This window comes from Rhineura floridana, chromosome 4, assembly GCF_030035675.1.
Source record: "Rhineura floridana isolate rRhiFlo1 chromosome 4, rRhiFlo1.hap2, whole genome shotgun sequence".
NCBI lineage: Eukaryota > Metazoa > Chordata > Lepidosauria > Squamata > Rhineuridae > Rhineura > Rhineura floridana.
In genome coordinates, this window is record NC_084483.1 from 65,012,896 (window position 1) to 65,038,894 (window position 25,999).

The following is a 25,999-nucleotide window of genomic DNA, read 5'->3' on the forward strand; positions in this document are numbered from 1 at the left end:
GATTTTTTTGTCGTTCTTTTCTTAATTTATATGCTAGCAATTTCCCCAGTTTATTTGCAAATTCAAAAGTCCTTTGTTTAGCAAAATTTAATTTCCTTTCAATTTCTCTAACTGTCAACATTGACACTTGTTTCTGTAACATTTTAATTTGATTTACAGTAGAAGCTTTAGTTGGATTCTCTTTCAATTCTTCCTCTTTTTGTTTTATTTCTTCCAAGATCAATTGCATTTTCTGTTGTTTCTTCTTTTTTAATTCAGAATTACATTTAATAAAATATCCCCTCATAAATGCTTTACTTGTATCCCAAACAATATTTTCATCTGTTCCTTTATGTAAATTGTGTTCAAAAAACTCTTTTAATTTCTTCTTACATTCCTGCACTATTTTATCATTCTGTAATAAAGATTCATTTAGTCTCCATCTAAATCTAAGATTTTTTTTTTTAAAGTCAATATCACTGGATTATGATCCGAAAAGGTTTTTGGTAACACATCCATCTTGGAAATATCTTTCACTAAATTTTTAGACATCCAAATCATATCAATCCTCAAAAATGTTTTATGTCTTTCTGAAAAGTAAGTAAATTCCTTTGCATTGTCATTTATATATCTCCAAGCATCCACCAATTCTAAATTTTCCATCAGTTCGAAACAGATCTTGGCAATTTGCCCTGTGTCTCTTTAATATTTTTCTCAGATAGTCTATCCATTTTTGGTGAAATTACCCCATTCCAATCACCCATGACACACCAATGATCATATGCAAACTCTGATAGTTTTTCCATAAGTCCAGTATAAAACCTTGTTTTATCTTCATTAGGAGCATAAATGCCCACTATCAAAATTTTTGTACCCTGAATGGTGATTTCAACTCCCACAAATCTGCCACTATCATCCAATAATATCAATTTAGGAGACAATTGTGAATTAATATAAAGAACCACACCATTTTTTTTTGAATCCTGCCGAAATAAATTCTTCACCCAAATTTTTACAAATTAAATATTTAGAATCTTTCTTCTTAATATGAGTTTCTTGTAAACAAATTATATCCAATTTTAATTTTTTCAAATAATGAAATACTTTCTCTTCTGCGACGAATTAGCTCCATTTATATTCCAAGTTAGATATTTGTAATCCATTTTCAAGCATGTGTTTTAGAAAAGTCTGTGCCTGTTGCTCCCTTTGATCCATCATCATCCTTTTCTTCCTCTACCTGTTTCTGTTGACTTTGTTTCCCAGGAATTATGTCCATATCTTTGAGTTTATCTTCTTCCATGTCATTTGAAGCTTTTCTCAAGAAATCCCTTGCTTTTTGAACAGTATTTAATCGATACTTCTGTTGTCTAAATGTAAAAATCACTCCCTCTGGAACATCCCATCTAAATTGAATTTTACATTGTTTAAGTTTTTCTGTGAAGAAAGCGTAATCTTTTCTCTTACGTAGAAGCCTAACAGGAATTTCCTTCATCACCTGTATTTCTTTACCGTCAATTTTGAAGACATTGTTAAAATGATGTTGCAAAACCATATCTCTGGTCCTCTTTTTTAAAAAATAAACAAGCACATCTCTTGGGATTTTTTTTATTGTTGCATATCTGGAATTAATTCTATAAACTTTGTCTATTTCAAATTCCATCCGATCTTCATTCCTGTCGAAGGATTTTGCCAAAACATTAACAATTTTCTCTCTGATATCTTCACCTGTTTCCTCAGGAATTGCACGGAATCTCAAGCAATGTTCTTTATCTCTAAGTTCCACAACAGCAATATAGTCCAAATTTTTTTCCAATTCCATATTTGTAATATCTATTCTATTCTCTAAGGTTTGCACCTTATCTTTAACATTTTTTACATCCTGTGTTAATTGCCCAATGTTATTTTTAATCTCACCCACTTCTGTTTTAATATGATCTTGTAAATCTTTAAAATCCTTTTTCATATTGCAAAATTCATCTTTAAGTTGTTGTCTGTCCTGTTTCATCTCTTGTTTCAACTCTTGTTTAAAATCACTAAATCCCTCCATAATTTTCTGGAACATGTCCATCCCTTCCTGTGTATCAATTGAAACTCTTCGCTCCAAAACTTTGGCTGCTTTCCTAGTTGTCATTCTTGAAAAAAAAAACCCTTTTCTATTATTAGCCAATGTAGAGGCAAACAGTTTCTTTTCTCCCAGCAACAAAAAAGTTAATATTCCAGGCCTGTTTAACCAACACAGTTCTTATCTCTAGCACATTCAGGAATGTAAAACAAATCCAGTTCTCAGCATCCAGCAGTTAATAAGATACATGAACAGCAGATTCGTTCAAAAAAATTTTTTTAATCCAAAAAAAAAAAATTCTCAGATATATTTCCTTCAAATAATCAAATCATCTTATCTAATAAGTTGCCTCTTATCCGTTTAATCTTTGTAATTCCAGCTTTAAGCCAGCTTTTTGTCATAAAAAATAAAGCAGGTTCTTTGAATTGCTCCCTTCTTCCTTAGCTTTGTATAATATGAAAAAAGTGTAACTCACCCAAGTTTCTGAGTTGCCGATTTGTAAACAAGTCTCTTTTACGATAGTAATTTAAGTTAGTTGATAAGATTTAGACAGAAGGAGGCTAGCTTGTTAAAAACGTTTTTAAAAGAGAAAGAAAAAAAAGTCTCGCTTACTTTCAGCACAGCCTGTTGGAAATCCAGACTCTGTCTTCCGCTGCTAGAAATGCCTTCTTATCTCAGGGGGATTCCTGATCGAATCTAGCAATCTACTGCTCAACGGAGTTCCGTGGATAATCTCTTCGGTACCCCTTTTATCTTGGAGAACATTTACGCCAGTCAAAAATTCCTCTTGACTGGCTTTTAACTGAGATAAGCTTCCTCTGAGATAGAGCTCACTCAGAGACGACCACCAGCCAGCACTCCTTCCGGGAAGTCAGTGAGATGGAACTCTTATAGACCACAGCAACCCCACCTCCCCGACCCTCAGATCTACCATGATGCTGGACCAGTTACCCCGGTGGGCAGAGCTGGGAGAGACTGACTCCTCCCTGCTCGCCCACCCAGGTCTCAGTTATGCATGCCAGATCGGTCGCCTCGTCCACAATCAAGTCGTGGATGAGGAAGGTTTTATTATGTACCGATCTGGCATTTAAGAGCAGCAACTGGAGATCTGAGAGTTGGCTGAGAGGACAACCAACAACCCTGCGGGTATGAGAAGGTAATAATGGTAACTTCCCCTTTAAGAAAAAGCACCTGTTTGAAATATAAATGTAAATAGTTGTAAATATTTATGTTAAGACCTACCCTGGGAGTGAGTACCTGAGCATCTGTGTGCTTGCTTGCTCGCTCCTTCAGGTAGCTGTCTCTTGAGACAGCTGAGGTCCCAGGTAAGTGCTGCAAGGACAGGGACCCCTGCCAGACCCTGACTCCAGGGAAAGGCTGCAGTCAATCTTGCAGCCTCTTGCACCAGCTCCTGGCTGGGTCAGAGGGCATAAAAACCCAGCTGCCCCTGGGCAGTGGGTTTGCCGTCAGCAGGGTCACCACTGAAGGGGAAACACCCTTGTGGAGCCCCGAGGGTGAGGGTACTATCCCCCCTTTTTAAAAAAAAAACAATCTAGAGGAGATTGGTAGTGGAGAGTGTATGGTGCATGTGTAGTTCCTGCGCAGGGTGAGAGTCTGTGCAGTGAACTGAATGATAGGAGAGAGTCGCCAGATGCCTTCAGAGTGAGAGTCTGCAACTGGCAGAAGGCTGGCCCTCCCTGGGTGTGAGATGGGGGGGGAGTAGTGCCTTGTGTGAAAGATACTGAGTGGGTCTGACTGTTCCCAATTCACTCAGAGGCCTACTGGGGTAACTGGTTCAGGTATTTTTTGTTGGTGGGCTCTTGTGTCCATATCAGGTGTTTAGGAGGAGTCTTAGTAAAGAGGAACATGGGGGATTCCACCCCAATTTCAGTGATCATGGGTAGAGGGAGGTATAGCCATGTGAAGGTGGTGAGCTACCTTGTTCCTTGCTGCCACTCCTCTCATGAATGGGTTCCTTGTAGCTCATCTGCTGTGCCCACTGGTCTGTGTGTGCTGTTGTTTAATGACAGATTGATATACAATAAGACCACACTCATCCATGAATTGATCATGGATAAAGGTGCTTATTTGGGGTGCATTACCGATACCTGGATGGGTGAGCTGGGAGGAGTTGATCTGACCCACCTTTGCCTACCTGGATAATCAGTGCAACACCAGCACAGGCTGCAGGGATGGGGGGGAGGAGTTGCTGTGGTCTACAGAACTTCCATCCCTGTCACCAGGAAACCACTCTGTCTTGGACTTGGCTGTGAGGGCCTACACCTGGTGTCGGGCCAAGGAGACAGGAAACTAGGGTCCTTGCTGGTATACTGTCCACCCTGCTGCCCAGCAGCTTCTCTGACCAAGCTGGTAGAAGCCATCTCAGCTGTGGTATTGGAGGAGCCCAGAACAGTAGTCCTGGGTGTTTTCAATGTCTATGCTGAGGCTGCCTCTAGTGTCCCAGCTCAGGACTTCATGGTGTCCATGATGACCATGAGGCTGTCTCAAGTTCTCACCGGTTCAATGCATAGGGCAGGGCATACCCTCAACTTGGTATTGGCTCCACATAGAGGAAGGGGTGGTGTGGATGTCACCCCATTGTCATGGTCAGACCACTCCCTGGTGAAGTTTAGACTTATGGTTCTGATCCTCCCCTGCAGGGGTGGTGGACAGATTAAGATGGGCTGCCCTTAGAGACTAATGGAATCCACAGGATTCCTGAATGCCCTGGGGGAGTTCTCAGTATATAAAGCAGGTGACCATGTTGAAGCCCTTGTCATGCTGTGGAACAGAAAGGTGCTTCAGGCTCTTAACATGGTTGCCTCTGTGCACCCTTTCTGGCATTGTGGAGCCCAGTTTATACCTTGGTACAACAGTGAACCAAGGGCAATGAAACAGGCTGGATGACGGCTGGAGTGCAAGTGGTGAAAGCTGAGCTATGAGGCTGATCGGGTATGAGTAAAACATTGGCCTCTCACTTGTGGGGTGCCACAGGGTTCCATCCTCTCCCCGATGCTGTTCAACATCTATATAAAGCCGCTGGGGGCAATCATCAGGAGATTTGGGCTGCAATGTCATCAGTATGCGGATGACACGCAGCTCTATCTCTCATTTAAATCTGCACCGAGGTTGGCTGTAGAAACCCTGTCCAAGTGCCTGGAGTCGGTGAGTGGCTGGATGGGAAGGAATAAACTGAAGCTGAACCCTGACAAAACTGAGGTACTGTTTGTGGGAGACAAGGGAAGGCTGGGGGATATGGACCTGGTGCTCAATGGGGTACGATTGCCCCTGAAAGACCAGGTCCACAGCCTGGGGGTCATTCTTGATTCCCAGCTGACCATGGAAGCTCAAGTCTCGGCTGTGAGCCGGGCGGCGCTGTATCAACTCCATCTGATACGGAGGCTGCGCCCCTACCTTCCCAACCATCTGCTCCCACCTGTAGTACATGCCCTGGTCACCTCTCGCCTAGATTACTGTAATGCGCTCTACGTGGGGTTACCCTTGAAAACGGCCTGGAAGCTGCAACTGGTACAGAATGCGGCGGCTCGTCTGATTAAAGGCAGCCGCCGGCAAGATCACATCACTCCAGTGCTGAAGGAGTTGCACTGGCTACCGGTTGTTTACCGGGCCCAATTCAAGGTGTTGGTTTTGACCTTTAAAACCCTATATGGTTTTAGCCCAGTCTATCTGAAGGAGCGCCTCCAGCATCGTCAGGGATGCCGCTGAACAAGATCAGCCTCAGAAGACCTTCTCTTGATCCCACCGGTTAAAACAGCTAGACTGGTGAGGACTAGAGAGAGGGCTTTTTCAATAGTGGCCCCCACCCTGTGGAACTCTCTCCCAAATGATCTCCGCCATGTCCCTTCTATGATGAGCTTCCGCCGGGCCTTGAAGACCTGGCTCTTCAGGCAGGCTTTTGGGGTGGGTTAGGTTTTTATTGTTATGGTTTTAAATGTTAACGTTTTAATGTATTGTTTTTATCTTGTACGTCGCCCAGAGTGGCTGGACATCCAGCCAGATGGGCGACTAATAAATTTATTATTATTATTATTATTATTATTATTATTATTATAACCGTGCCTACCATGTGGCAGTGAGGGCAGCAAAGAAGGCCCACTTCTCTGCCACCATCACATCCTTAAGTAGACATCCGGTGGAGCTTTTCCATTTTGTCAGGGGTCTGTTGACATCAACTCTAGGAAATAAAGTTCTAAACCCTTCGGAGGCCCACAGTGAATTGTTTGCAAGGCTCTTTGAGGGTAAAGTTGCTCGCCTCCATAGCAATCTTGATGCCCCATCCACATCTACTGTAGTTCCCAATGAGGTATCCTGTGCAATGTCTGCTGCAACATCTTGGGACTGCTCTCAGTTGATGCGGCCTGATGATGTGCACAAGGTGCTTGTGACGATGCAGCTAGCAATATGTCCTCTCGACCCTTGCCCTCGTTGGCTTATTAAAGCTTGCTGAGGGGATTTGATCAAGTGGATCCAGGGAATGGTCAATACATCATTACAGGAGGGGGTGGTTGCAGCTGCTCTGAAAGAGGCGGTGATCCTACCGCTCCTGAAAAAGCCCATCCTGGACCCATTGGTTTTTGATAACGACTGCCCACTCGCAAATATCCCCCTTTTAGGGAAGGTGATTGAGAGGGCTATGGTGCAGCAATTGCAAGTACTCTTGGATGAAACAGATTATCTTGACCCATTCAAATCTGGGTTCAGGCCTGATTATGGGACTGAATCGGCCTTGGTCCGCCCTGATGAATGACCTTTATCTGGAGAAGGACAGGGGTAGTGCAACCCTGTTATTCTTACTTGATCTCTCGGTGGCTTTTGATACCATTAACCATGGTATACTTCTGGGCCAACTTGGTGAGATGGGTATTGGAGGCACTGTTTTATAGTGGTTCCAATCCTATCTCCAGGCTCATTGTAAGAGAATAGCATTGGGTGTTTGTCTTTTGGCTCCCTGGCAGTTGTGCTGTGGTGTGCCGCAGAGTACCATCTTGTCCCCCATGCTGCTTACCATCTATAGGAAGCCCTTGGGAGTGGTCATCAGGAGATTTGGGGTGAGGTGTCAGCAGTATGCTGATGATACCCAGCTCTATTTCTCTGTAACATCTGAATCAGGAGAGGCTGTGCAAGCCCTGGACCAGTGTCTGGACTCAGTGGTGGGCTGGATGAGGGCCAATAAACTGAGTCTGAATCCTAGCAGGATGGAGGCACTGTGGGTTGGTGGTTCCTGAGTTGGATAATTGGTCAGTTGCCTGCTTTGGATGGGGTCATACTCCTTCTGAAAGAGCAGGTTTGTAGAATGTGGGTGCTCCTGGATCCATCTTTGTCACTAGAGGTCTAGGTGACCACAGTGGCTAGGAGTGCCTTTTATTAGCTTTGGCTGGTAAGACAGCTGCGGCCATTTCTGGACCTGGATAGCCTGACCACTGTTGCCCATGCACTGGTAACCTCCAGGCTGGATTACTGTAATGAGCTTTATGTGGGGCTGCCCTTGAGGTTGGTCCAGAAGCTGCAGCTGGTGCAAAATGCAGTGGCAAGACTGCTCACTGGGGCAGGGTATCTCCAACATGTCACCCTGCTATTGAAAGAATTCCACTGGCTACCTATTAGCCACTGGGCTAAGTTCAAGGTTCTAGTTTTGATTTACAAAGCCCTATACAGCTTGGGACCAGGATTCCTGAAAGACCATCTTACCCCTTATATACCCAGTCGATCACTACGCTCTGCAGGTGAGGGCCTTCTGCAGATACCATCTTATCAGGAGATCCATTCCAGAGCTTGGAAAAGTTACTTTTTTGAACTACAGCTCCCATCAGCCTAATCCAGTGGCCATGTTGCCTAGGGCTGATGGGAGTTGTAGTTCAAAAAAGTAACTTTTCCAAGCTCTGATCCATTCTGCACAACATAGTAAACGAACCTTTAGTGTAGTGGCACCTACTCTTTGGAATCTCCTCCCTTTATATATTAGACAGGCGCCAACTCTGTTATCATTGTGGCGCCTACTGAAGACCTTCCTCTTTCAACAAGCCTTTTAAGTGGACACCTTATCCCGGTGTGCATCTGTGTTGGAATTGCATTTTAAGATGCTTTTAAAGCTTTTTAAAAAGATGTTTTTAAAGATGTTTTGTTGTAAAACATAAGTCTGTTTTATGTTTTAGAGTGTTTTTAGTGCTTTTGTTTGCCGCCCTGGGTTCCTACTGGAAGGAAGGCCAGGATGATGATGATGACGATAAATACTTCAACATCACCTGAAGGGCTACAGATTCCCCATCCTGTTATAGGATTTGGTGAGTTTCTGATGGTGGTTTTAAATACAATAATTAAAATATCAGAAAAAATAGTACATACATAATTTGTGCCAGGGCTGATGCTGAGCACACCTGCACATCTTTGCCCATGTGTGATACCATTGCAAGTTATGGTTTACATCTCCGTGCCAGAACCAATCTGTTTCTGTGTTGAAATTGCTTTTTAATATGCTTTTAAACCTTTTTTTCCAAACAATATGTTTTTAACCTTTTTTAAAAAAATGTCTTCCAAGCTTTTTAAAAAAATGTTTTTAAAGTTGTTTTAATGTATTTTAATGTTTGTTTTTATGATGTTTTAAAGTGTTTTAGTGCTTTTGTTTGCCACTCTGGGCTCCTGCTGGGAGGAAGGGCGGGATATACATTAAATAATACATAAATAAATGCCATAACGAAAAAGCAGACATCATACATATTTCAGCAAGACTGCTTGCAGGTTGAGGTCCTTAATTACCAGCAAGTCAAAATCTATGTTGAATTTTGGCTGGAGTGAAACTTAACAGCAATCCTACTGGGGAACAAGCTTGTTTGTCAAGAGTGAGATTTGTAGACCAATTAAATTGGCATAGCTGCACCTAAATTAGATGAATCTATCAAACTTAAGCTTTGATTATGCTCTATGTTGTCTTCAGTGTGGCTAACCTATATAAATGATTTGTGGCTTATGGAAAAAGATCTAAAACTACTGTACCTTATAAATCTTAGCCTTGTTCACTGCTAAGAAATGTTGACAGCTTAAATCTTTTGACAAACTGGTACTACCACCGTATTAGAAACCCTTTCAGCTTTGCAAACATAGAAGCTAAAAGGTAAGAAAGACAGTTAACTTTTTGGAACAGGATTGTTTGCCTGTATTTTGACACACTGGTTTCCTCATGGAATTCCCTCTCTCCAGGATTTGTGCCATTTCTGTTAAGGACATGTGTACTGCCTTTTCAAAGGATTATTATATTTCCAACTTTTTTTCTGTCAGGGCTGTTGGCAAGCGTAGAAGTTATATTACCCCATTCCTATTCACAGTATTATGGATGAGACTACTACATGTCTTTATTACAATCGAGGATCAGCAATACAAATACAATACAATCAGCTGGATATCGGAATAACAATAAAATGCAAAATTACAGCAAGGGCTGATTAAAAACTAGTCCAGGAATGTCATAAAAGAATCAGGGTGGAAGGGAGTTGGGCTGGTTGGCAGTGCACAGTTCCTTTCTGTGAACCATAGCGGCTACACAGAATGAGGCAACCTTTGCAGTAATCCAAGGATCCCAATCCGCCAATAAACGTCACAGAAACTCAGCCTCAGAATTAGGATAAAGGTTAGCTAAAATTGGGAAAATAAACTTGTGGTGAAGGTTAGAATAGAAAGGGCAACAGAGCAATACATGACACACCGACTCCACCTACTCAGCACCACAGGGGCAGGTTCATTCAGAATGTGGGACACCCTTATACCTGCCCTCCAATAGTGCTGAAGGAAGAACATTGAATTGTGCCAGGGTAAATGCTCTCCTAAATTTCGGGGTAGATAGATTCGAAATATAAGAGGTGGGGACAAAGGGTTTCATATTAATGTGGCTTGAGTAGACAGCAGCCAAGCACTGGTTGTTCTGGAGTTCAATGTCTCTAAGGCGTTGAATGATTGTTGTTTTGGCCCTCATATACCCTAGGGCGCCTATCACTGGCAGCGAAAAGCCAAGAGATTCTAATTTGTTGGACAGCATCCGCTTCCATTGAGACTGGAAAGAATCTTCCAGAGTTAAAGGGGCCAATCCTGTGGGTATGAATAGTAACTTCAGCCAATAGCTGAATCTGAGCATCCAAACTCGGGTCTCGATTGAAAGGGCACCCAGTTCCAAACGTAGTGCCACATTAGGGACACAGCACGGGACACCCATTACCGACCTCAGAAAGTTGGATTGAACCACCTCCAGCAATGTATAATTGCCCCCGCTACAAATTTGGGTCCCATAAAGTAGTTGCGCAAGAGCCTTGTCATTAAACACCTGGACAGCTGCAGGAACATATGAGCCGCCCCTTGTATAGAAAAAGGCAAGCAAAGCCTTTACCGTTTTCTGGGCGGTCTCAACCGACCTTACGAGATGTGCCTTCCAGGATCTCGAGGACTGGAATACTATACCAAGGTAGCTAAAGGCATTATCTTGGACAATAGAATGATTGTCAATTTGCCATCTGTAAAAGTTCATCAGTACAGAAGGCTGCAAGTTCTCTTAATGAGCAGCACAATCCAATCGGCGTTTGAGAAAGTAAAACAATATCATCAGCGTACAATAAGCATGAGATATGTCTCCTCATAAGCACAGAGGGATGAGAATTTACTGTCTCTAGGCATTTAACCAATGGATTAATATAAAAATTAAATAAAGAGGGAGCCAAGACACATCCTTGTTTTACACCCTTAAAAGATGCAATCGGTGCAGACAGATGTCCAGCCCGATTGCATCTTACCCTTATCTGTGTCCTTTTGTGCAAACATCGAATTAAACAAAGTAAACGTCTATCAATGTTTGTGTCCCTTAGTTTCGCCCACAGCCTCTCGCGAGATATTACATCAAAAGCTGATTTGAGATCTATAAAAGCAGTAAAAAGAGTCCCTCCCTTGCGTGAAGAACATTTTTCGGCCAAATGCTGAAGGACAAGGCCCTGGTCCATGGTGGAGCGCCCAAGTCTGAATCCGGCCTGTTCGTCGGCCAAGATGTTTTCACCATCCATCCAAGATGTTAGCTTCTCTAGAAGATGGCTTGCGTAAAGTTTACTAATGATGCTAAGAAGGCTTATGGGTCTATAATTTGAAGGATCCATCCTCTTGCCCTTCTTATAGATGGGTATCACAATGGCCATTCTTCAATCTTCTGGGATGGAGATTGATTGATCTATTACAGTAAACAAGGCCGCCAAAATGGGAGCCCACCAGTCCAGGTGCGTTTTAAGAAGTTCCGGGGAAATATTATCTACACCGGGTGCCTTGCCCATTTTCAGTTTGTTAATAAGTGCAGCAGTCTCACAAATGGAGACCGGTGGCCATTGGGGTAACGTATTAACGTCTTCCCACTCGGGACTATCACATTTATCACTTTTGGCAAATATACTAGCGAAGTATAATTCCCATGCGCCAGCTGATATATGATATTCGATACTCGGCGGAACAGGCTGGCACCCCCCTGCAACGAGCTTCCAAAACTTTCCAAAGTCTTTTGAATGAGAGGCTTCTATTAAGTTTTGCCAAACTTTTTTTTAATGTAGCTTTTTCTTTTCTTTTATTAAATTTTTAAATCGTCTTTTAGTATCTAAATATTCAGCGTGGAGTACTGATAATTCAGAGGCTCTATACCTTTTATAAATGGATGTGAGGGTTTTCTTCAATGCTATACAGTCCCGGTCAAACCAGAGCTTTGACGCCCGCTCTAGAGAGCCTGGTCTCCATTGGTTTTTAAGGATTAAGGAGTTACTTATAAATTTCACCATCTCCTGATACCATAAACAGACAGATAATGAAGCGGAGGCAAATAAAAGCTTATTCCTAATGCCTAGAGCTTCAGCAGAATATAGGGTTTTAGCTAATTTGTTAGCAATAGCAGAGGACCATCTGATACGGATGGCTCTTCTCTCCGCCGCTAGGCTATATAAAGGTTCTCGGTCCAACAGGAACTTTTTATGACCCGGTTTAAGTGTAAAGATCAAAGGGAGATGATCACTTTCCTCCCTGACACCAACTTTGCATCTGGAGATGTAGTTCAACAAATTGGGGGAGATCACGATGTAATCAATGGTGGACACTCCATGGCATGAAACGTAAGTAAATTTGCTGTGCCAATCTCCCGCTACGCCTCCATTTAGAATAACCAGGTCAAGGGCATGGACCATCTGTAAGAAGCAGAGGCCAGCAAAATTACAGCCTTTGTCCTTAGATTGCCTACTCGGGCAGAAAAAGGGCCGTTCCATTATTGGAGGGACTAGATGAAAGTGTTCATACAAAGCGGCATTGTTAGTGCCTGACCTTGCATTGAAGTCCCCTGCCAGAATAACAAAGGCTTGGGGGTACTTGGCCATAAGCTTGGTGACATAATCCTGTAATTTCGACCATTGCTCTCTTATCAATTGTTTTCTAGATGCGGGAGGGAGGTAAATGTTAATCGCCAAAAAATAATCATCTTGTATATTCAACAGTAAGGCGGTTGCTATGCCCTCTAGCCCCTCTAGGCTTGACGCCATTGCGCCCAATCTGGTAGAAATCAGGGTCACTAGACCACCTTTTGGCCGGCTGCCTCCAGTGCTTAAATCTGCCTCTAGAGAATAATTTACAAAACCACTTAAGTGCAATTCCTCTATAAGCCAGGTCTCTTGGAGCATTATAATATGATGCTGATTGAGAAACGTGAAAAATGCGGGGTTGGAGCTCTTGTTGGACCAACCTTCCACGTTCCAGGAGACTAAAGATAGCAAAGCATCTGTCCGGAGTACCTTATGTCAATTTAAGGGATACCTTACATTTCCTGTAGCAGAGATGTTAGCTACAGAGCGGCCAGGAGAAGTTATCAAAAGCCTGGATTGCACAGGATTACTCAACTGCTTACTGGGGGCCATAGATGGAATAGAGGAAGCACCCTGCATGATGGGGGCCTCTATAGTCCTGACTTTTCCAAAGTCCCTAGTGGATATATCATTGTTCAGTGTTATGGGATTTGGTCATGTTGATGAATTCTTTATCCTTTATAATATTTTATCTTTAAATCAGGAGTGGTGAACCTTTGGCCCTCCAGTACAATTCGAATGCATGTAGTTCTTCCAGCCAGTGAATTGCAGTTAATTGCTTATCAGCAAAATTATGATTAAAGATAGCTTCATTTAAAGCGGGGCTAGGGAACCTTTAGCCCTCCAGTTGTTGATGAACTACAACTTTCATTGTCCCTGGCCATAGGCCATGCTTGGTGGGACTGATGGGAGTTGTAGTTCAGCAACTTCTGGAGGATCAAAGTTCCCTTAGCCCTGCTTTAAATAAAGCTACTGTACTAAAATCCTGTGACCAGGGTTGGCGCCAGGCATGCCAGGGCCCTTGGGCACCAGCCTGCCCCAGGCCTCGCCACACGCACGTACGCACACATGCTCCACCTACCTATCTTTTCCTTGGTAAATGCTGCCTATGCTGTGCACGCATGCCTGCCATCAACCAAAATGGTGGCCGAGGCTTCCCTAAGGGGCATCAAGGGAGAGGTAGGTGGGACATGCAGGCAGGCAGTGTGGGCCTGCGCAGCAGTAGGGGGGAAGCCTACGAGCTCCGATCCGCAGCAGGATAGGGAGCAGAAGCTGCTGTGGATTGCGGAAGGGAGCACTGCCCACCCACCTTAAGGAGGGGCCCTCAGCCAGGGCCCGACCTGGCCACCATCTGGCGCCAGCCCTGCCTGTGACCACCAAATTCTATATGCATAGCAAATCTTCCGACAGCTTTGTCCATCCCTAATAGCACTTCATTTCTACAAAGTAGTTCTGTGCAGTCTCCTGTTAAGAGGCAAATTATAGATGGCCCAGTATTTTTTAGAGACTGAACAAATGTCATGGTATTATTGAGTGTTGGTGCTGAGTACATTTTATAACCGTTCTCTGACTCATCAAATCTGACCAAAGGGCTATGTCTGTTGCTTAGAAAAGGAAAATGAAGTAAGACTAGAAAGGGTAACTGATGTATTTGTCGTCAGGTTGTGCAGCGGATTTTATGACATGTAACAAACAGGAAACACTTCATCATTCATCATTATGTGCTGAGATTAAGTTTGCAGTAAATAATCCATTTTTAGTTTAAAGTCCTGGGGCTGTGACTCTTGCTATAACCAGCTACGCAAACAGGTGTCAGGGGAACTTAGCCAGGCTTTACAATCATACTTGAGAAGGCATCAAGAAGATGTGAGCATTTTCCATTGCCTCATGTCCGTGTGTTTGCTTTGCTCTTCACTTACTAGGCATTAACTATGGAAGGAGCAGAGGCCTTGAGGAAATACAGAAACCTAAGATCAGCTGTGTACACATTACCAGCTTAAAATGCAGTGAGGCTGTTTTTTCTGCTGTGTTTGAAAACACATTTGCACAGTACTGTATACAACAGTACACAGTGATCTCTATCAAAGTCGGTGCTGTTATGTGTTCATCCATACCAATAGGTGGAGACAACGCAGGTATATCTTCCTCCAATGTGTTTTACCTGGCTGGTTGCTCAGCTCCTCTAACCCCACTGGAAATCCTTTGTGCAGCTGTGTCTTCTGTGTATGCACATAGCTTTTTTGTTTAAAAAAATAATAAATCTATGCACACTTGTGCTTTTTCTTCTTCTGTGTCTTCACCAGAATTGTGCAATTCTGGAAATGCCCTCTCCCTTCTCATTGCCTCTGCCATTTCCCTCTTTCCAAGGTGCACACACCAAGGCTGAAGTGCCAGTTGAATTTGGCTTAAGTAATCAAATCAGATCAAAGCTGGTTGGAGGAGAAACATCAAAATGCAGTACTGCATAAGAAAGAACAGGACAGATGTGCATTGTGGCTAACATTGTATGTACCCAGCTTCCCAAACCAGCAGTGGGAGCACACTGGATGCACAGTAACCAGGAATGTGTACAAAGCCATAAAGGGCAGTGTCCACAACAGATGGAGGCAATAAGAGGGAAAAATACTTTTGAAATAAATTGAGTTCCTAATTGTGGTTTGTGGTTATATAGTCTGGATCTCCAGGAACGTAGGAGACTCTTAGAATATGGCTATAGTTAAATGTTGGGGTACACCCAAAATAATGAAAAATAAATTTCTAATGAGTTTTAAAAGCTCTGAATTAATTTAGAACCCACTTTTAAAAACGGCTCCTGGAATTCTCTCTTGATGACCCACCTGAGAGATAGATAGATAGATAGATAGATAGATAGATAGATAGATAGATAGATAGATAGATAGATAGATAGATAGATAGATAGATAGATAGATAGATAGATAGATAGATAGATATGTGTGTGTGTATGTATATATGTATGTTATATTCTATTTTATGTATTTTAATTTATTTTAATGTTTTTGTGATCTTTATTGTGTACAATTTTATTATGTATGTGTTCGATTTGATTGTAAGTCGCCCAGAGTGCCCTATTATAGAATTCACTAATATACAAAAAACCTTGCAGTTTAAGAATGTACCTATAGCCCACAGCTATTTCTATCAAACTTTAAAAAGCAGGGAAATTGGGCAGCTATAGTGAATGCACCTGGGGAGCAGGAGACCTGACCTCCTCTCTGAGATATTGTACTGCCCTACCAATTTGTCAAAATGCAAACACCATTTGGGTTGGTCTTTCACAGTCCAATCCACTTGCTGTGTAGCTTGGAAGAATTTGGTAACATGTGCCTCTGAGCATATGGTGAGTGGTGGCAGCACCTGCCATCTCCAAAGATAGAGAATGATATTTTTCTATGTTTGTTGGTGTTCTTCTTACATTGCTTTTTTCCTGTGTTACTAATGTTTCTACAGAGAATGTGAACTAGAAAGTTTATTTCCCTCACTGTTCATCCCAGAAATCTGTGTCAAATTTATTTTTATTAATTTCAAAGCCTTTTTATTGGTCAGTGTCATATGATGGTGAAGACAGCCTTTTGTGTTTCAAATTGGAGGTTACGTCCTATTTCTATTTTGGGTGCATTAACAGTTGAATCTGAAACTGCAGTTTGATGTAAAATCAGACTGATTCCAATATGTTGCTACTTCAGCAATGACTCTACCTGTTGGAAAAAAGAGGATGCATATTTTCAGCCTGCTATGTTTAAACCATTTCATTTAAGGCAAGGTGGGCACGGTCAATTAAAAACATAGAGCACACCTAGAATTTTGCTAGAATATATTTCACCTCCCACTGTTTTATTTTGTGCAAATTGAGACACTCCTGAGGTCCACCGGAGACTATTCTGCAGAAGTCAGTGCCCTTATTCCACAATTATGTTTGGAGTTTTTTTAGTGTAAATTTTGCAAAACGTTGCTGTACTTCACATATTCACAGAAATAGAAACAAAAGAAAATGATTTCCTATAGGAAACGTCACTAAAATGGCAAAGGAAATCATACATATTCAAAGTGACCATCTGAACTATACCAACTGTCTTAATAATGTTGCTTCCTCCCTGCTAAAACAAGATCAGCACAACACATGTCTTCTTTCTGTTATTTGGGCTGATTGCAGGTGTTGCCACCACTCACCATATGCTCAGAGGCACATGTTACCAAATTCTTCCAAGCTACACAGGAAGTGGATTGGACTGTGAAAGACCAACCCAAATGGTGTTTGCATTTTGACCTATTTGTAGGGCAGTCCAATATCTCAGAGAGGAGTTCAGGTCTCCTGCTCCCCTGGTGCATTCACTATAGCTGCTCAATTTCCCTGCTTTTTAAAGTTTGATAGAAATAGCTGTGGGCTATAGGTACATTCTTAAACCGCAAGGTTTTTTGCCTATTAGTGAATTTCCCTGCTTTTTAATCCGGGAGGTAAGAAATGGGATCCTGTCCTGTGCAAGTTTGCTGAGAATGGATTGATCATTTGCATGTTTATTGAGTTCAATGTCATTTGCTCCCCTGCAATCATGCTTAGGACAGGTGAAACGGACCACAGAGGATGGGGAGGGAAGGAGGAGGGAAGGGAGGAAACACAGAGGGGAAGAGGGGGATGGGAGCAGGAAGGAGGGGGAGGGGTGGAGAAGGACAGGTTTGATCATTTGCATGTTTATTGAATTCAGTGCAATTTACTCCCGTGCAATCATGCTTAGGATAGGTAAAACTGACCGGGGGGGGAAGGAGGGAGGGAGGGCTGGAGTGGGCAGGGGAGGAGGAAGAAGGAGGAGGGGAGGGGAGGAGGAAGGGAGAGGAGAGGGGAAGGAGAGGAAAAGCAGGTCTGATCATTTGCATGCTTATTGAGTTCAATGGGATTTACTCCTATGCAATCATGGTTAGGATAGGAAAAACTGACCATGGGGAAAAAGGGGGGGAAGGAGTATATTGGAGGGGGCAAAGGAAGGGGGAGAGGTATAGACAGCTAATGGTGGAAAGAGTCTGGTTTTCCAGAAAGACAAAAAGGGGTTAAAAGGCAGAGCTGCTCAAGGACACAGCAGCTGGCACAGAAGCCATAAAACCTTGAAAATGAAACTGCACAGTGTGGGGGTTGTTAAGTTCGTGGAAGGAAGGTGTTTGTTACTGTCTGTATGAATCTTGTTGAGCTTTGCCAGTAAAAAGACTCATCTTAACTAAAAGACTGGACGTTGTCTTTGAATCACTTCGGCGCTCATACACTCACTACTGTATGCCACGCACATACATGCATCACAAACCAACAAGGGTTATGGGCCCAGAGCGTTGCATGGAGAGCATACAGAGTGCATATTAGAAAACAAGTAAGGAACGACTTGTTCACCATCAGGAAAGGGCAGCTGTGGAGAGCTGATGGACGAGGAACAGTGACTGGCAAAACAAGAGAGAAGTGTCTGCAGAAATGGCTGTGTCCTTATCAGCTGGAATGCCTTTGGAATGCCTCACTGAACAGAACTATTCATGTTGGAGGTTACGAATGGAGGCTTTCTTAACAAAAGAAGATTTATGGCAGGTAATTGAGAACAATCCACCGGCTGACCCACCACCGGCTCCATGGAAACGTATGGAAGAGAAGGCAAGATCGTATTTAATCCTGGCAGTGGATGACTCTCAACTGCTGCACATTCAATACAAACCCACCGTGAAAGAAATTTGGAATACTCTGAGAGACGTGCATGTCAGAAAAACAGTGAGTAGCAAGATTTATTTAGCACGTAAATTACATCAAATGAGGCTAGCGGAAGGTGTGTCAATGTCTGCTCATTTGTTGGAGATGAAAAAGTTGTTTGTGAAGTTACAAGAGAGAGAGGTTGTGCACTCTCAATTACAACAAGTGTATATAATATTATCATCACTAGACTCTTCCTGGAATCCATTAATCAGCTCGCTGGAGGCAATGCCAGACGAGGGTTTGACGGTACAGTACGTGTCAGGTAAACTGATCCAGGAGTGGGAGAGGCGTGCAGAAACAAACGGAAAACAAGAAAGGAGAACTGAAAGGAGTGAAACAGAAACAAGGACTTTTGGACTTAAGGCATGTTATAGTTGTGGATCAAGACAGCATTTACGGAAGGACTGTATGAACAAAAGGTATGGACATAAACAGTCACATGTGCAAATAATAAAAATGGCAAGTTCCAAGAAGATGGATGAAGAAAGCACTGACTGGGTTGTTGACTCGGGAGCCACCCACAGCATGATAAAGAATAAAGACTTGTTCAAAACCATGCGTCCCACGAAGGAAGCTGTAGTACTGGCTGATGGTACATTCAGGCAAGTCGTGGGGAGGGGTACTGTGCAATTGAGTGTACTCAATACTATAATGATGGATGTATTGTGTGTTCCTGACTTAGATAGCAACATCCTATCTGTAACGAAACTAAACAGCATGGGATATGTAGTCAAATTTGAAAAAGGGACATGCGAGATAGGTAAAGGGAACAGAAGATACATACAAGGAATGCTCAGGCAATCCCTGTTCCGCGTCAGAATGGGAAGTGCCAAGGCCGCTTATGGAGTTGGAGGAAGGGTTGGAACTAGGGACATGTCACCTCTAACAGAAATGCCCTCGATATCGCAACCTAATGTAGCGTTGTCTGTGGCCGTTCCCTGTTGCGTTAAGGATGCAATGGAAAAGGAACCCACAAACATAAAGGAAATTAGGCAAATGCCTGAAGCTGAACAAGCCAAATGGCAGGAAGCCATGAGGGAGGAATTGCATGCCATGGAACGTAACAAAACATGGACAATGGCAACGCTTCCCTCAGGCAAGACTGCCATAGGCTGTAAGTGGGTATTTAAATGAAAGAAATCTAGCACAGGTGAAGTGCTGAGGTACAGGGCGCGTTTAGTTGCAAAAGTTTTTTTGCAGCAATATGGAACAGACTATGATGCAATATTCGCCCCAGTGATCAAACATGAGTCTATCAGACTCCTATTAAAGGTAGCGGCAATGGAGGGAATGAAAGTGTACCATTATGACATTAAAACTGCTTTCCTGCACGGAGACTTGCAGGAAGAGATTTACATGGAACAACCACAAGGGTATGAAATGCAACCGGAGCTGGTATGTAAATTGCGTAAATCTCTATATGGCCTCAGGCAAAGTGCGCAATGCTGGAACAGAAAACTAGATGAAGTATTAAAGGCCATGGGATTTAAGCGATGTATTGCTGACTCCTGTGTTTACGTGAAACAACAGGGAAACAAGACCACGTACTGTCTGGTGTACGTGGATGATATTCTGTACATCCATACAGACAAAGAGGAGGAAGCGGTTTTCTATAACAGCTTAAAGCAATGTGTGGATACTAAACGGTTAGGACCAGTGCAGCACTACCTGGGAACAGATGTAATTCGTGGGGATGACGGGAGTTTCATGTTACATCAGGAAGGCAAAATACAACAGCTGTTAGCCAGTTGTGGGATGACTGACTGTAATGCAGTCAAAACGCCTATGACAGTGTCTTTTCAGCACGAAATGGATGAGATGGCTTACAGTGATCCAGAACAGTATAGAAACATTGTGGGCAAGTTGCAGTATTTAGTAAAGACTACACGTCCAGACATATCAAACGCCGTCAGCATATTAAGCAGGAGGGTAGAAAAGCCCACAGAGCACAACTGGAATGGGGTGAAACGGCTGCTTAGATATCTCAAAGGCTCATCAAACAAAGGAATAGCACTGTCTGTGACTAAAGAGGGCAACTTGGAGTGTTATGTAGATTCAGACCATGCTGGTGACCAGTCCAGCTGTCGGTCGACGTCTGGTGTGCTCATATCGTTTAACGGGTCAGTCATTGACTGGTACAGCAGAAAACAACCAGTCGTGGTGATATCTAGCTCGGAGGCTGAGTACATAAGCCTGTCAGCGGCATGTAATGAACTGCGATGGTTTGATCAGTTGATGGGGGAAACACATATAGAAGTCAGAAAACCCATACACGTATATGGAGACAACCAAACGTGTATTAGCCTAGCCATGTGAGAATCACACACGAAACGCACCAAACACATCAGTGTGCGATATCATCACATTAGGGAATGTGTGCAGCAAGAGTTTATAAAGCTGATATATGTAAACACGAGGGACATGCTGGCAGATGTGTTGATGAAGCCATTGAATGAGGAAGCATACAACAAACTGATAGACAAATTGGGTATGTGTAACGTTAAAACTGTGTAGTATAAACAAGTAACTGTCTGTAAAATGTCTGTAAAAAGAATAAACGTCTTTATGGAAAAGGTGGGAGCTGTAGATAGCTAATGGTGGAAAGAGTCTGGTTTTCCAGAAAGACAAAAAGGGATTAAAAGGCAGAGCTGCTCAAGGACACAGCAGCTGGCACAGAAGCCATAAAACCTTGAAAATGAAACTGCACAGTGTGGGGGTTGTTAAGTTCGTGGAAGGAAGGTGTTTGTTACTGTCTGTATGAATCTTGTTGAGCTTTGCCAGTAAAAAGACTCATCTCAACTAAAAGACTGGACGTTGTCTTTGAATCACTTCGGCGCTCATACACTCGCTACTGTATGCCACGCACATACATGCATCACAAACCAACAAGAGGAGGGCAGGTTTGATCATTTGCATGCTTATAGAGTTCAATGGTATTTACTTCCATGCAATCATGCTTAAGATAGGTAAAATTGACCATGGGGAGGAGGAAGGGGAGAGGGAGGAGGGGATTGGAAGGGGATGGGAATAGGGAGGGAGGGGCAAAGGGGCAAGAGGGAGAGGATAGGAGGGAGGAGAAGGGAGGTTGGGTTTGATCATTTGCATACTTCGAGTTCAGTGGGATTTATTTCTATGCAATCATATTTGAAAATGGAAATAGACTGCCTTCAAGTCGACCAGACTTATGGTGACCCTTTGAATAGGGTTTTCATGGTAAATGGTATTCAGATGTGGTTTTACCATTGCCTTCCTCTGATGCTGAAGAGGCAGTGACTGGCCCAAGGTCAACCAGTCAGCTTCATGGCTGTGGGGATTAGAACCCTGGTCTCCCAGTTCATAGTTCAACACTGACCCAGGGGAGGGGCAGGGAGGGGAAGAGGAGGGGGAGGGGAGGATAGTGGGTGGGTGTGCACTGGGCAGAGGGGAAGCCCCTTTCCTTTCCAAATGGAAAACCTTGGGAAAACCTTGTGAATACTGTGGAAGACAAACAAAGGGACCTTGATAGGCTGGAGCATTGGGCTGAAAACAACAGAATGAAATTCAACCAGGATAAATGCAAAGTTCTACACTTGGGAAAAAGAAATCAAATGCACAGTTATAAGATGAGGGATACTTGCAAGAAGGATCTTGGAATTGTCATTGATCACACGCAGAATATGAGCCAATAGTGTGATGTGGCTGCAAAAAACGCAAATGCAATTTTAGGCTGCATTAACAGAAGTATAGTTTCCAAATAATGTAAAGTATTAGTTCCCCTCTATTCAGCACTGGTTACGCCTCATCTTGAATACTGCATCCAGTTCTGGTCTCCGCACTTCAAGAATGATGCAGACAAACTGGAACATTCATTACATGCCACAGGGGGGTTGGAGCAAGTTTAAAGCAGACTTTTTGGAATCTATTTGTGGCACTATCCTGAAGAGCAGGTGTTTAACAAGCAACAGTAAGAGTCACATGATGACACACTGAACATTTAACAGACATAAATTTTATAATATTTATTGATAAATCACCTAGTATTTAAAAGAAAGGACTGAATTTAGAGGTTAAAGTCTGTAATTCTATGTTCACTTTCACTTCGGGAGTAAGCCGCAATAAACTCAGTGGAACTTACTTCTGGTGATGTGTGTGTGTGTGTGTTCCCACCCCCGCTGTCTCCCACAGCCTGACCTTTCCATTGGCTCAATTGCCCTGTCCCCATCCGTGCTCTCTCCCACTGCCTGCCTTCCCCACTCGCTGAATCTAGCTTGAGGGAAGGAAAGGGTCAAAAATGGGTGGGGGAGCTTTGAAGGACTCTGCAATTTTTTACACGGTTTCGGTCCAATGTATCTAAAAGAGCGCCTCCAGCATCACCAAGTATGCCGCCTGACGAGATCAGCCTCCCAAGACCTTCTCTTGGTCCCACCAGTTAAAACAGCTAGACTGGTGCGGACCAGAGAGAGGGCATTCTCGGTTGTGGCCCCCACCCTCTGGAAGTCTCTGCCATACGATCTATGCCGTGTCCCTTCCTTGGTAGGTTTCCGTAAAGGACTAAAAACATGGCTATTTCAGCGGGCATATAGAACCCCTAGTTAATTTTAGTTTTATAGTGTACAGATGGGGTAAACTGAATATGTTATAATTGTATTTATATGTGTATTTTATAACTGTATTTTAAAATTAATTATGTACGCCGCCTAGAGTGGCTGTTCACTCAGCCAGATAGGCGGCCTAAAAATAAAATTTTATTATTATTATTATTATTAAAAGTCTACTCAGAAGCTCTGCTCCACTTACCTGGGAGTAAGCCCCACTGAACTCAATAGGATTTACTTCTGAGTAGACAATTTTCCTCCTTCCTTCCCTGAAGCTCATTGCTAGCACACACATGCTCTGCTCCATTTACCTGGGAGTAAGCCCCACTGAACTCAGTGGGATTTACTTCTGAGTAGACATTTTACCATCTTCCTTCCCTTCAAGCTCATTGCTAGCACACAAAAGCACCGCTCCACTTACCTGGGAGTAAGCCCCACTGAACTCAATGGGATTTACTTCTGAGTAGACAATTTTCCTCCTTCCTTCCCTGAAGCTCATTGATAGCACACACATGCTCAGCTCCACTTACCTGGGAGTAAGCCCCACTGAACTCAGTGTGATTTACTTCTGAGTAGACAATTTTCCTCCTTCCCTTCAAAATCATTGCAAGCATACAGAAGCTCTGTTCCACTTACCTGGGAGTAAGCCCCACTGAACTCAGTGAGATTTACTTCCGAGTAGACATTTTACCACCTGTGTTCCCTCAAGCTCACTGCTAGCACACAGAAGCACCACTCCACTTACCTGGGAGTAAGCCCCACTGCACTCAATGGGACTTACTTCCGAGTAGACTTTTTAAAAAATGCAGAGTCCTTCAAAGCTCACCCCCCATTTTTTAACTCTTTCCCACTCACCTCCATTCTGCTGCTGCTTTCTCCCTCCATCGGCCATTTTCTCTCTCTCTCTCTCACGTGCTTCCTCACACAGAGCAAGCTCAGCAGAAGGCCAGTGTGAGTCACATGTCTGTTGCCCACCAATCACAGGAGCAAACTTCCCCTGCTTCCTCCAAGTTAACTGGAAGGGGAGGGGGAGACAAAGTGAAATGAAAGAACTCTTCTATGCATGCAGTACGTTATGATCCACTGTAATGCATTTTTAATAAATTAATTAAAAATAAACCATGCCATTTTTTGAAATTTAAACCTACTACAGATGAAGTACTGTGTATGGGGCAAGCTCAGGGATTTGATTAGGGATACCTTACAGTCATCTCTGATTTTTAATGAATTTCAACAGATTATGTCAATTTCTCAAAAAAAGTCCAAACTTCTAGTTTTTTTCCCTCCCGTTTTTCACTTTAACCTGTGGATTCTCCATGGGGGGGTTGTGTATCACCAAGAAAACTTCCAGAGTTGGAGAGCAAGCAATTCTGAATCCAACAGTATAAGACTTGTAAGTTTTTGTTTTGAATTGGGACTATACAAAGCACCAGAAAGGGGTGAGGGGGGTATTTTCATTTAACATGGTAGAACGTGAAAAATCCCTACTGACTATAGTATACAGCCACTCTTGTGGCTGTATAATAATAGTGCCCTATTATAGAAGGGCAGGATAGATATATTTTAAATAAATAAATAATAATAAATATTGCTAAAAAGACTTCTGGCTTTGTAATTCTCTATTTTAATTTGGGTGCTCATCTGTCTATCATCTATCTGTCTATCATTGCTTTGTGACTGGTTGCAGTCTGTCTATCACTAATGGTGAATATTTTATTCATGTGTTAATCTCCCTCTCATTCTTCACACTTGCTCACACCAGAGTCCCATTTCTGCATTTAATAATGCTGATTATTTTCCTGAAAAAAGGTTATTCAAGTTCTTATGAGGTGGTCTGAGGATGGGCTTTTAATATTTTAAAAATAGTTGCCTGGAGTACTAGAAAGTGGGGCAACCAGGAGTCATCAGTGGGGAGGGGCATCTATAAGCTTTCATATGCCAGGCTAATAATACATGGTTGGCTACCTAGGCATTTGAAAATGTATATAATGCTGTTTTAATCTTAGCTTGAGCCAGTGTGGTATAGTGGTTAGAGTGTTGGACTATGACCTGAGAGACTAGGGTTCGAATCCCCACACGGCCATGAAGCTCACTGGGTGACCTTGGGCCAGTCACCGCCTCTCAGCCTCAGAGGAAGGCAGTGGTAAAACCACCTCTGAATACCGCTTACCATGAAAACCTTATTCATAGGGTCGCCATAAGTTGGAATCAACTTGAAGGAAGTCCATTTTAATTTTTCCATTTACGTTTTTAATGATGTTGTGGTTGTTTATGTATTATGATTGGCTTATGTTGCACACTGCCCTGCAAAAGTGTAGTGGCAAATCTGAAAGTGCAGGGTCCTTCCTGTTGGATATGTGTGTACGTGCATATGTGCCTCACATGAGTAGCAGAGCAAGAAAATGTAATTATGGGGTTAAGCCAGCAAGGATGCGCGCCAAGGACGTTGGCTGGCAGCTGTGCCCAGCGAGACCAGTCTTATCTACTTAAGGCTGGCGAGAAACCGAAAGCTCTGTGGGGGAAGCTGCTTCTGGGTGAAAGCTGTTCTGTGTGAGTGTTTTGTGTTCTGTGGAGAAAGCAGCTCTGTGGAGGGAAAGTGAAACTGTTTGAAAGCTTGCATGCCTTAATGTCTGAAGTAAAAGACTCTTAAACTAAGTTCTTTGTCTGTGGATCTCTACACGTCTTGCTCTTCAATTGTAAAGTCCTGGACACACAATATATCCGCACACACCAACAGGGTTATGGGCCCAGATCCAGCGCACTTTACAACAGAGTAAAGACCGAGTCAGAGCTCCGGAAGGCTGCTTGATCGTGCCTGGAAGAGGTGAGCAGAGATGGCTGTTAATATGTCTGCAGACATGCCAATGGAGCGGCTTACAGGGACTAATTACACCAGCTGGAAGCTGAGGATGAGAGCTTTCCTAATCAAAGAGGATTTATTTGAAGTAATCGACACCACCCCACCGGCGGTTCTCCGGCAGCTTGGACGCGCAAGGATGAGACGGCACAGGCATTTATTACTTTGGCACTCTCTGACTCTCAATTGCTCTATGTCAGAGACGAAACCACAGCGAGAGGTATGTGGGACGTGCTACAGAATGTTCATGTTCAAACGACAGCGGGGAGCAAATTGTGTTTGGCCAGAAAGCTGTACCAGATGCGTTTAATGGAGGAAAGCACCATGGCTGAGCATCTCACGGAGTTCAGGCGTTTATTTGCTGAACTGGAAGACAGAGCGAAGGAGCATAGTAATCTTCAGAAAGTCTAC